The sequence below is a fragment of the Salvelinus sp. IW2-2015 genome, unplaced genomic scaffold, assembly GCF_002910315.2.
Source record: "Salvelinus sp. IW2-2015 unplaced genomic scaffold, ASM291031v2 Un_scaffold2439, whole genome shotgun sequence".
NCBI classification, from domain to species: Eukaryota; Metazoa; Chordata; class Actinopteri; order Salmoniformes; family Salmonidae; genus Salvelinus; species Salvelinus sp. IW2-2015.
In genome coordinates this window covers 57,489-68,355 of record NW_019943760.1, presented here as the reverse complement: position 1 = coordinate 68,355, position 10,867 = coordinate 57,489, and the positions used below count along the sequence as shown (strand labels likewise).

Here is a 10,867-nt window from a genome sequence, read left to right as displayed (position 1 = left end):
ACCCCTAGTGGAGGTTCCAGAATACAGTATCTGGTGGAGCGCCCCTAGTGGAGGTTCCAGAATACAGTATCTGTTGGAGCACCCCTAGTGGAGGTTCCAGAATACAGTATCTGTTGGAGCACCCCTAGTGGAGGTTCCAGAATACAGTATCTGGTGGAGCACCCCTAGTGGAGGTTCCAGAATACAGTATCTGGTGGATCACCCCTAGTGGAGGTTCCAGAATACAGTATCTGGTGGAGCGCCCCTAGTGGAGGTTCCAGAATACAGTATCTGGTGGAGCGCCCCTAGTGGAGGTTCCAGAATACAGTATCTGGTGGCGTGAAAGATTAGAACTCTTAATCTGAACAACCAACATCTACCAAAACAAACCATACACTTACCCTAACTACTTACCCTACACTTACTTAACCTAACTACTTACCCTAAACTACTTATCCCTAACTACTTAACCTAACTACTTAACCTAACTCTTACCCTAACTACTTACCCTAACTACTTACCTCATAACTACTTACCCTAACTACTTACCCTAATACTTACCCTAACTACTTACCCTAACTACTTAACCTAACTACTTAACCCTAACTACTTACCCTAATACTTACCCTAATACTTACCTAACTACTTAACCTAACTACTTACCCTAACTACTTACCCTAACTACTTACCCTAACTACTTACCCTAACTACTTACCTACTACTTACCAACTACTTACACCCTAACTACTTAACTAACTACTTACCCTAACTACTTACCCTAACTACTTAACCCTAACTACTTTAAACTCTAACTACTTAACCTAACTACTTAACCTAACTACTTAACCTAACTACTTAACCTAACTACTTAACCCTAAACTTCTCTTAACTCTACCTAAATTCCTCATCTGATGTTTTTTCCCTCCACATTGATACACACAGACACCACAGACACACAGACACACACACACACACACACACACACACACACACACACACACACACACACACACCAACACCCAAACACAAAACACACAACACAACACACACACACACACACACACACACACACACACACACACACACACACACACACACACACACACACGTCAGCGCATCTATCCATTTCCAAGCATCTTCCAACTTCAGTTCGCACATCAAGGGAGCCTGCTGTGATTGGTTGAAAAAGGCTGCGAGTGTGACCTCCGAGGATGCTGGGTTGAGAACCAGAAAGGGAACGCAGAGCCACTGAACAACCAAACTACACTATTCATACTGCATATTACACTGGACTTTACTTTATACTGCTAAATCGACCTAATATAAGCCAGAACTGTTGTAATTGATTAATCTCATCAACTCTGCACTTTGATTGAGAAGTGGAAACCCTCTCTGTGTCTCTCACCAGACTGATGGAGATGTTTGCGTAGATGTGTAGATGATGGCTACTGCTGCAGACAGAGCAATGGATTAGGACGACGAGATTAGCATATATTTAAAAACAATACATACATCTCACAGGAAGGGATGAATTATTTTCTAATTGCATAGTGTTAGGCAACCTTATGACTACTTCTATCTTTATCTACTGTACTGTGGATGTTGCCATCTCATTTTGAGATTTGATTGATATAGGGTAGACTATTGTACATATGTAATTTATGATGTGCAAGTTTTGAAAACGCACAGAAACTTAAGTATGAATGTTTATTTTCATACACTATAGTTGTGGCTGCCCATAAGGTTAATGAATCACATTGTTTTTATAAAACATGGTTTAGATATTGTTGTAATCAATGTATGTATATGGTTGTAATCCACTATTATTTTGGGCTGAGTGCTCCTTGGATTTTCATTGGGAGTTGTGTATACCTGTTGCCACCAGCAGGGGGTGCAGGAGCACAGTGGTTTGCGTCTCTGTCCCCTCAACAACAGTCGAAGAAGACACCTGTGAAAACTCTAACCTTTCTCCTTCTCTCTTTTTTGTTGTTCTTCTCTTAAACAGGTATGTGGTGTACACAAGCACATTATCTATAGAAAATGTTAGAGTCAAAATGATTATCTGAGTGATACTTACCTTTTATGTTGAAGTTGTAAAGTTTAATGTGTAAATTGATCGAGTGCAAAGTGTTAGCGATCTTGACATAGAGATGACTGGGTTTGCAGCTAAGCATGGCTAGCCCATAGAGTAACATAAGAGAACATTTTATTTATAGCTCCTCTGAGGTAATATTTTTGTTTATTTTCTACTCCTTTTATATTGTCTAAGCCCTGACATCTCCCCAGCCAATTGTTATATATGACAGAGTTGTATTTTTTCTGTTTTAACTGTATACGCTAACGCTAGGCTAACTGCGCTAACTCTAGCCTGTCATCCTATAGGGTTGCTTAGCTGTTAGCTTAGCTGTTATGGTTAGCTGGCTCAGTATAGTCTTGAGATGGCTGTACTGGTTTATGGTTAATTTATCTGTTTAAAAGTGTTTCTATTGAAACCTAGTACATGAGGTTAAGATAAATACTGAGAAGTTAAGATAAATACTGAGAGGTAAAGTTCAAAACCTCAAAATAAAGACATTTTAAAGGCAGTTTTGTACAGCATTTCACTTCATATCAACCCAAATAATTATAATAATAATCATTATTATTATTAATAACTGGTGAGTTAAATACAAGTCAATGTATTMGCTAGTATGACTTTTAAATACAGAGGATATGTCACGTTCCTGACCTGTTTTCCCTTGTTTTGTATTTATTTAGTTGGTCAGGGCGTGAGTTGGGTGGGTTGTCTATGTGTGATTTTCTATGTTGGGATTTTGTGTTCGGCCTGGTATGATTCTCAATCAGAGGCAGCTGTCAATCGTTGTCCCTGATTGAGAATCATACTTAGGCAGCCTGGGTTTCACGTGTGTTTTGTGGGTGTTTGTGTTCCTTGTTAGTGTTTCGCCACACGGGACTGTAACGGTAGTTTCATTTTGTTATTTTGTATCGCATATTGTTTTCGTGTTATTAAATTACCATGGAAACTAACCACTCTGCATATTGGTCCGATCCTTCTCGCCTCTCCTCGTCCGATGAGGAGGACGACATAGACTATCGTTACAGGATATATTATATTACTGTTCCCCCAGGCTTCGAACGTTATAGTCCCAAAGAATGTCTGGAGGGCGGCCATGCAACCAGGCCAACAGTTCCACTGCAATGGCAAGAGCGCTTTTGTGTGCTTTAGATCAGGGTTTTCCAAACCTGGTCCTGGGGCACCCCACGGGTGCACGTTTTTGCCCTAGCACTACACACCTGATTCAAATAATCAAAGCTTGGTTATTTGATGTTAACATTTTGCTGAAAGGCAACCCGAGAGGTATGTACAGAGATTTGTATAGACCATATAATTAGAATTACTAGAAGGGGCATAGGCCCATAGATCATGGCTAGGAGGGGCTCTGCCTTGGGGGTGAGGGAGGAGCTTTCTCAGGCTCAATAGTTTGAAGAAGATCCAATCACATCGGATAATTTTTTGGGGGGTCTCCATCTCAGAATGCACATATAAAGATCGTCCGTGAAAAAAGGCTACTGGTGTGTCTGAGATACATCACCTGTGAAAAAAAGGCTACTGGTGTGTCGGAGATACATCACCTGTGATAAAAGGCTACTGGCGTGTCGGAGATACATCACCTGTGAAAAAAGGCTACTGGTGTGTCGGAGATACATCACCTGTGAAAAAAGGCTACTGGTGTGTCGGAGATACATCACCTGTGATAAAAGGCTACTGGTGTGTCGGAGATACATCACCTGTGATAAAAGGCTACTGGCGTGTCGGAGATACATCACCTGTGAAAAAAGGCTACTGGCGTGTCGGCTACTTGCTGTTCACCCAAACCAACACTGTTTCGGGTGGGAATGTTCGTTCTACTCATTTTAATTCTATCCAACAATGGCTGTGGTACAGTATGTATTATCCGTAGCGTTGTAAGGATAAGCCAGAGGCATTATCTTAAGACCTAACTCACATTTGAATATGGCTGTGTCATTATGTGTCATTGTGACTTTGGAGAATTATTTATGACACATTGAACTCATTTCATTGAGGCCTCCCGAGTGGCGCAGCGGTCTAAGGAACTGCATCGCAGTGCTAGAGGCATCACTACAGACCCGGGTTCGATCCCGGGTTGTATCACAACCGGCCGTGATTGGCGCTCAATTGGCCCAGCGTTGTCCGGGTTAGCGGAGGGTTTGTCTGGGGTAGGCCATCATTGTAAATAAGAATTTGTTCTTAACTGACTTGCCTAGTTAAATAAATAAATACATTTAAGTGGAGAAGATGGAGGGGGAAAAAGACGGATTGGATCCTGAAAAAGTGGCCGCAATAACTGGTGAGTAGGTTTATGTTAATCGATTGCAAATGAGCCTTTGACAGTGTGCGGGTATTATCATGATATTTAAAAAGTAATACAGTATCTATAAACATCAAATACACCAGGGGTTCTCATAGTGAGGTCCGAGGTACTGCAGGGGGTCCGCAGCAAGATCTCAATATATATATATATATAAAATAAACACATTTTGGCTAAGGGATCTGTGGAATACGCTTTGAGTGTGTTATACAATGCAATGTAATATTATTCATCTACAATTGATGTTCTTAACTCTGGGCAACATGGGCCTGGGAGGCTCACAGGGATATTGGTATCCACAGTACTCCACCAATTATACATTTTTCGACTTCTTGTAATTTAAGCTTTAAAAACTGGAAAGTGTTCTCTCCGCTTCATGGAAAAATGTGAAGAATTGTAGGATATTATCTTTAAAGCTGCAACAACAAAGACATCTCTTCCCCATGACAAAAGGTGTACAATTGCAGGAAATTTGCTAGAAAACTGCTACATTTTCTCTCCGATGTGAAGAGATAAGCCTTTAAAACGTTCCTTCCCAGGAACCGAGACTTGGTTCGTCCGGCCATGTGCTGGCAAAGTCATAGTACAACTCCTGGTGCTATTATGAGGGGGTCCCGCGAACCCTGATGAATTTGCTATCAGAAAAAGGGACCTGGCCCGAAAAAGTTTGAAAACTCCTGAATTACACAATACATGAAAAGCTAAGCACGATCATATGAAACAGACAGTAAACAGGGCCAGGGTAGAGTATGTATGCCTTGGTACAAATGACAAGGTATATTGCTGACTGCCCCAGTATCTGTGTGTTAGCGATGTCGACGAGTATGACATGTCTTTTCTTTAATGCCCAGGAAGTTCCGATTCAAACTCCCATTAGACAGCTCTGCAAGTGTTATAATGTCAAGGTAAGTTTGTTAATCACTGAATATGTAGTTTCGCTACGCAACTATCTTCACATACTCCCGTTACCGCCTGGATGTACTTCCCACAAAAAAGTCTAAATAAAAAGGTATTAAGCAACCGGAAAAAAACTCCAATCACTCATTACTGCCACCCACAGGTCGGAAGTCTACAACAGATCAATACATTGGAGGTGCCAAAGATACATTTTTATCTGAATAAAGATGTGGGTTTTTCTAAACAACGAATCTAGTTGTTTGTGTCGTCCCTTTTCGGGAAAGTACCTGCGTAATTGCGCACTCAACTCACTCAGGTGCTTCGCTATATCACATTTGACATTGTCCGTAAGCTTGAGTTCATTTGCACACCAAAAATCATACAATGATGGAAAGACCTGAGCTCCAACTTCTTAAATCATAGCCTCAATGCTGTCCCGCACATTGAATATAGTTGCGGAGAGTCCCTGTAATCATAGATTCAGATCATTCAGGCGAGAAAAAACATCACCCAGATAGGCCAGTCGTGTGAGAAACTCGTCATCATGCAAACGGTCAAACAATTATGGTCTGTAAAGAAAACTTTAAGCTCGACTCTCAATTAAAAAAAAAACTTTTCAATACTTTGCCCCTTCATAACCAGCGTTACATGGTTGTTGCTAATATCATTGCATAGTGCAGAAAATACACGAGAGTTCAGGGGCCTTGCTTTAACAATTTTCACTGTAGTGTCCAAAACGTCTTTCAAGCTGTCAGGCATTCCTTTGGCAGCAAGAGCCTCTCGGTGGATGCAGCAGTGTACCAAAGTGGCGTCGAGAGCAACTGCTTGCACGTGTGTTACCACTCCACTATATCGCACTGTCTTGGCTTTTGGGCCATCAGTACAGATACCAACACATCTTGACCACCAAAGTCCATTTGATGTCACACAGCTGTCCTCTCATGTTGTCCTGGTATCCAGTGGTTTGCAGAAGAGGATGTCTTCATAATTGACCCCACATAAACGTAACATTTGCATTGTCCCAGCCATAACCGTGGGAGCTGGAAGAATTAAGTTCTCCATAATAGTATGGGGCTTGCCTGTCCCAGCCACTCGGTAGCTTACCATATAAGACGTTTCTAGCGCCTTCTTATTAATGGTATGTGTTGCTTTTATTCATTTTCTTACTACTCAAAAGTCGTCTTAATTCTTGCTCAAAAAACTCCTGTGGCTTTTTTTCCCAATTTGTCATGTTTCGTTTCTAAATGTCTGCGCAAGAGTGAAGGTTTCCCGCGAGAGAAAAATGGTTAATGTGATTGGATGTTAATTATTTGACTAGGCTACCTGTATTTGACATTGTGTTGTTATTTCGCTGAACACAAGATGGTTTCATTTTATTTTTGGCAGTGGAACGAGGCTACTCAGTCCGGAAAAACAACTCACCCAAATGTATAGCATTTAAAAAAAAAAAATGTGAATCACATTTTTATTTGGTGTACACCAGTTTGGGAATAGGGAAATGGTATTTAGATGGAATTTGTATTTGTGTTCCTGGAAACTGGACCTTTTTTGGAAAACCATTATTTTGTTTTACTGAGATTTACTGTCAGGGCCCAGGTCTGACAGAATCTGTGTAGCAGATCTAGGTGCTGCTGTAGGCCCTCCTTGGTTGGGGACAGAAGCACCAGATCATCAGCAAACAATAGACATTTGACTTCAGATTCTAGTAGGGTGAGGCAGGGTGCTGCAGACTGTTCTAGTGCCCTTGGCAATTCGTTGATATATATGTTGAAGACGGTGGGGCTTAAGCTGCATCCCTGTCTCACCCCCCGGCACTGTGGAAAGAAATGTGTGTTTTTTTGCCAATTTTAACCACACACTTGTTGTTTGTGTACATGAATGTTATAATGGTGTATGTTTTTCCCTCAACACCACTTTCCATCAATTTGTATAGCAGACCCTCATGCCAAATTGAGTCAAAAGCTTTTTTAAAGTTTTGGTTTGTTTGTTTGTCAATAAGGCTGTGCAGGGTGAATACGTGGTCTGTCGTACGGTAATTTGGTATAAAGCCAATTTGACATTTGCTCAGTACATTGTTTTCACTGAGGAAAAGTACAAGTCTGCTGTTAATGATAATGCAGAGGATTTTCCCAAGGTTGCTGTTGATGCATATCCCACGGTAGTTATTGGGGTCAAATTTGTCTCCACTTTTGTGGATTGGGGTTATCAGTCCTTGGTTCCAAATATTGGGGAAGATGCCAAAGCTGAGGATGATGTTAAAGATTTTAAGTATAGCCAATTGGAATTTGTGGTCTGTATATTTTATCATTTCATGTAGGAAGCCATTAATACCACATGCCTTTTTTGGGTTGGAGGGTGTGTATTTTGTCCTGTAGTTAATTCAATGTAATTGGAGAATCCAGTGGGTTCTGGTAGTCTAGCTGATTCTATGTTTTGTATTTGATCATGTATATGTTTTTGCTGATTGTTCATTGTTATAGAGCCAAAAAGTTTGGAGAAGTGGTTTATCCACATATGTCAATATTTTGATAGATAACTCTTTGTGTTGTTTGTTTAGCATGTTCCAATTTTCCCAGAAGTGGTTAGACTCTATGAATTCTTCAATTACATTGAGCTGATTACTGACGTGCTGTTCCATCTTCTTCCATAGTGTATTTCTGTATTGTTTTAGTGATTCACTCTAGTGAAGGCGTAGACTCTATGTTTTTGGTTGGACAGGTTTCTCAATTTCTTTCTTAGGTTTTTGCATTCTTCATCAAACCATTTTTCATTGTTGTTAATTTTCTTAAGTTGTCTGCATGAAATGTTTAGATTTGATAGGGAAGTTGAAAGGTCAAATATACTGTTTAGGTTTTCTACTAAAAGTGAAGTTTACACCTTCACTTTTACAGTGAAATGTTTTGTCCAGGACTTTGTCTGAAAGGGATTGAATTTGTTGTTGCCTAACTGTTTTTTGGTAGGTTTTCTACACTACTTTCCTTCCATCTATAGCATTTCTTAACATTGTGCAGTTTGATGCCTCATGATTGAGTATTGCTCTGTTCAAGTAGACTGTGATTTTTCTGTGGTCTGATAGGGGTGTCAGTAGGCTGACTGTGAACGCTCTGAGAGACTGAGGTCAGTGATAAAGTAGTCTACAGTACTCCTGCCAAGAGATGAGTTATATGTGTATCTACCATAGGAGTCCCCTCGAAGCCTACCATTGACTATGTACAGACCCAGCGTGTGACAAAGCTGCAGGAGTTGTGACCCGTTTTTGTTGGTTATGTTGTCATAGTTGTGTCTAGGGGGGCATGTGGGGGAGGGAATACTGTCACCTCCAGGTAGGTGTTTGTCCCCCTGTGTGCTGAGGGTGTCAGGTTTTTGTCCAGTTCTGGTATTTAGGTCTCCACAGACTAGTACATGTCTCTGGGCCTGGAAATGATTGATATTGTTTTATTTTTTTTATTTCACTTTTATTTAACCAGGAAGGCTCGTTGAGAACAAGTTCTCATTTGCAACTGCGACCTGGCCAAGATAAAGCATAGCAATTCGACACATACAACAACACAGAGTTACACATGGAATAAACAAAACATACAGTCAATAATACAGTAGAAAAATCTATATACAGCATGTGCAAAGGAGGTAGGATAAGAGAGGTAAAGGCAATACCTACAATAATGATCTCCCCTCTAGGATGGAGAAGCTGTTATCGTTAAAGTATGGGGATTCTACTGGGAGGATGTAGGTAGCACACATGAGGACATTTTTCTCTGTTGAGATCATTTCTTTAGTAATTTCTAGCCAGATGTAAAATGTTCCTGTTTTGACTAATTTAATAGAGTGGGTTAGGTCTGCTCTATACCAAATTAGCATACCCCCTGAGTCTCTTCCCTGTTTCACACCTGGTAGTTTGGAAGGAGTATAGAAGGAGTATAGGTTTTATCTGGGGGGGCTCTATAAAGGGTGTGGCCAGGTCGTAAAGGTTGTTGAAGTCCAAGGTGAAGTAGTGGCCCAGGTAGACATTAGGTTTTGAGTCACAGTCCCAGGAAATGCACAGTCCCGGGACATGTTTGTTTGGGGTGTTCTCAGCTGGTTGGGGTGTGGCTGGTGATGCTGTGGTCTGGGTGTAGGTCCTCTTGGCGTTGGTTCTTTCAGTGCAGGTCCTTCAGGAGGGGTCTTGCTGGTCTGGGCGGGGCGTCTGTTGCTCTGTTGCTCCTGTGTGAGGTGCTGGGGCTGCGGTTGAGGGTGACGTCCTTCAGGGTCCTGAAAAATGTTGGGATTGCTGCTTTATAGAGGTGGACCTGGTCGTAAAAGCTGTTCAAGTCCAGGGTGGAGTGGTGGGCCAGGTTAGGTTTTGAGGCACAGTCATGTGAAATGCTTGCATTCACCCACTGTATGGTAGCAGGGTGAATATCTTCTCTGGTAGCAGGGTGGAGATAACCTCTTGTGCTTTGGGGAAAGTGGAAGAAGCTTTTTCAATCACTCCCTTTGCCTCCCTTTCCTGCTGGGCCCTCAGGTCATTTGTGCCCGTGTAAATTATGATGTTTTCATGCAATCAACTGGGACCCTAGTCTGTCCTCTGACAACAGCTCCAGGACATGCCTAGTGTTTGGGCACTTTGTGTTTGGGAAAAATGTTATTCTCTTGAATGTATTTGCCATTTGAGTCAATGAGGAGCACAATTTCTGGCTTTTGTGTGGAAAAATTAAGTTACTTATGTTCCCTTCTTCGTAGCAGTCAGCAAATGGTGTCTCTGGATTGTCCTTGAGGAGCTTTTTGTACTTGTTCCTTGCAGTGTTATTTTGAATATCCATGGGGTACTGTATTGTAATGACCTCTGGACAGGGATAAGCCTAATTGGGGCTTTAAAGGCCTCTGCATTTGGGATGGGGGGATGGGGGGCTGTGAAACTCTCCTGCCATTGTTGGGCTCAAGAGTGTGTTTGATTGTGTTATGTATGCTGGTGTGTTAGTTGGTGTGTTGGTGTGTTAGTGTTGGTGTGTCGTGTTGGGTCAAGATTAGCATTGTGTGTGTGGTGTGTGAAATAAATAAAAAAATGAATGAAAAAAGTCAGTGTGTGGATTAGAAAAACCTGTGTGTGTGTGGTAAGAGGTGTGTGTGGTGTTAATGTGGGTGTGGATGATGTGTGTGTTTCGGGGAAGAGAAAGGGACGATACCTAGTCAGCTATGTACGAAGACCGGAATAGTATAGTCACGAGCTGAAAATGGAATGTATTCAACTGAAATGTGTCTTCCACATTTAACCCACCCCCTCTGAATCAGAGAGGTGCAGGGGGGGGCTGCCTTAATCAACATCCACGTCTTCGGCGCCCAGGGAACAGTGGGTTAACTGCCTTGCTCAGGGGCAGAACAACATACAGTATGTTTTACCTTGCCAGCTCATGGATTCATTGGTGTGCTAGTGTAAGTGTGTGTGTGTGTGTTGGTGTGTGTGTTGGTGTGTAAGTGTGTGTGTTGGTGTGTAAGTGTGTGTGTTGGTGTGTTAGTGTGTGTGTTGGTGTGTTAGTGTGTGTGTTGGTGTGTGTATTAGTGTGTGTTGGTGTGTAGTCAATACTGTATGATGGTGTGGAACATGAAATTGAGCAGGCAACAGC

At 41.7% G+C, this 10,867-nt stretch overlaps 1 long non-coding RNA gene across 2 annotated transcripts; it reads right to left on the bottom strand.

Annotated features, from left to right (window-relative positions):
• Nucleotides 1-112: 112 nt before the first annotated feature.
• On the bottom strand, nucleotides 113-857 carry LOC139025263 (uncharacterized). 2 transcript variants are annotated; one of them, XR_011476773.1, is made up of 4 exons: nucleotides 744-857; nucleotides 618-694; nucleotides 529-567; nucleotides 113-394 (listed from the first exon to the last, which is right to left on the bottom strand). It is a non-coding gene; the product is annotated as an uncharacterized lncRNA (long non-coding RNA). The 2 variants fall into 2 exon arrangements; XR_011476772.1 differs by lacking the exon at nucleotides 113-394 and having other exon boundaries at nucleotides 510-567.
• Nucleotides 858-10,867: the final 10,010 nt, after the last annotated feature.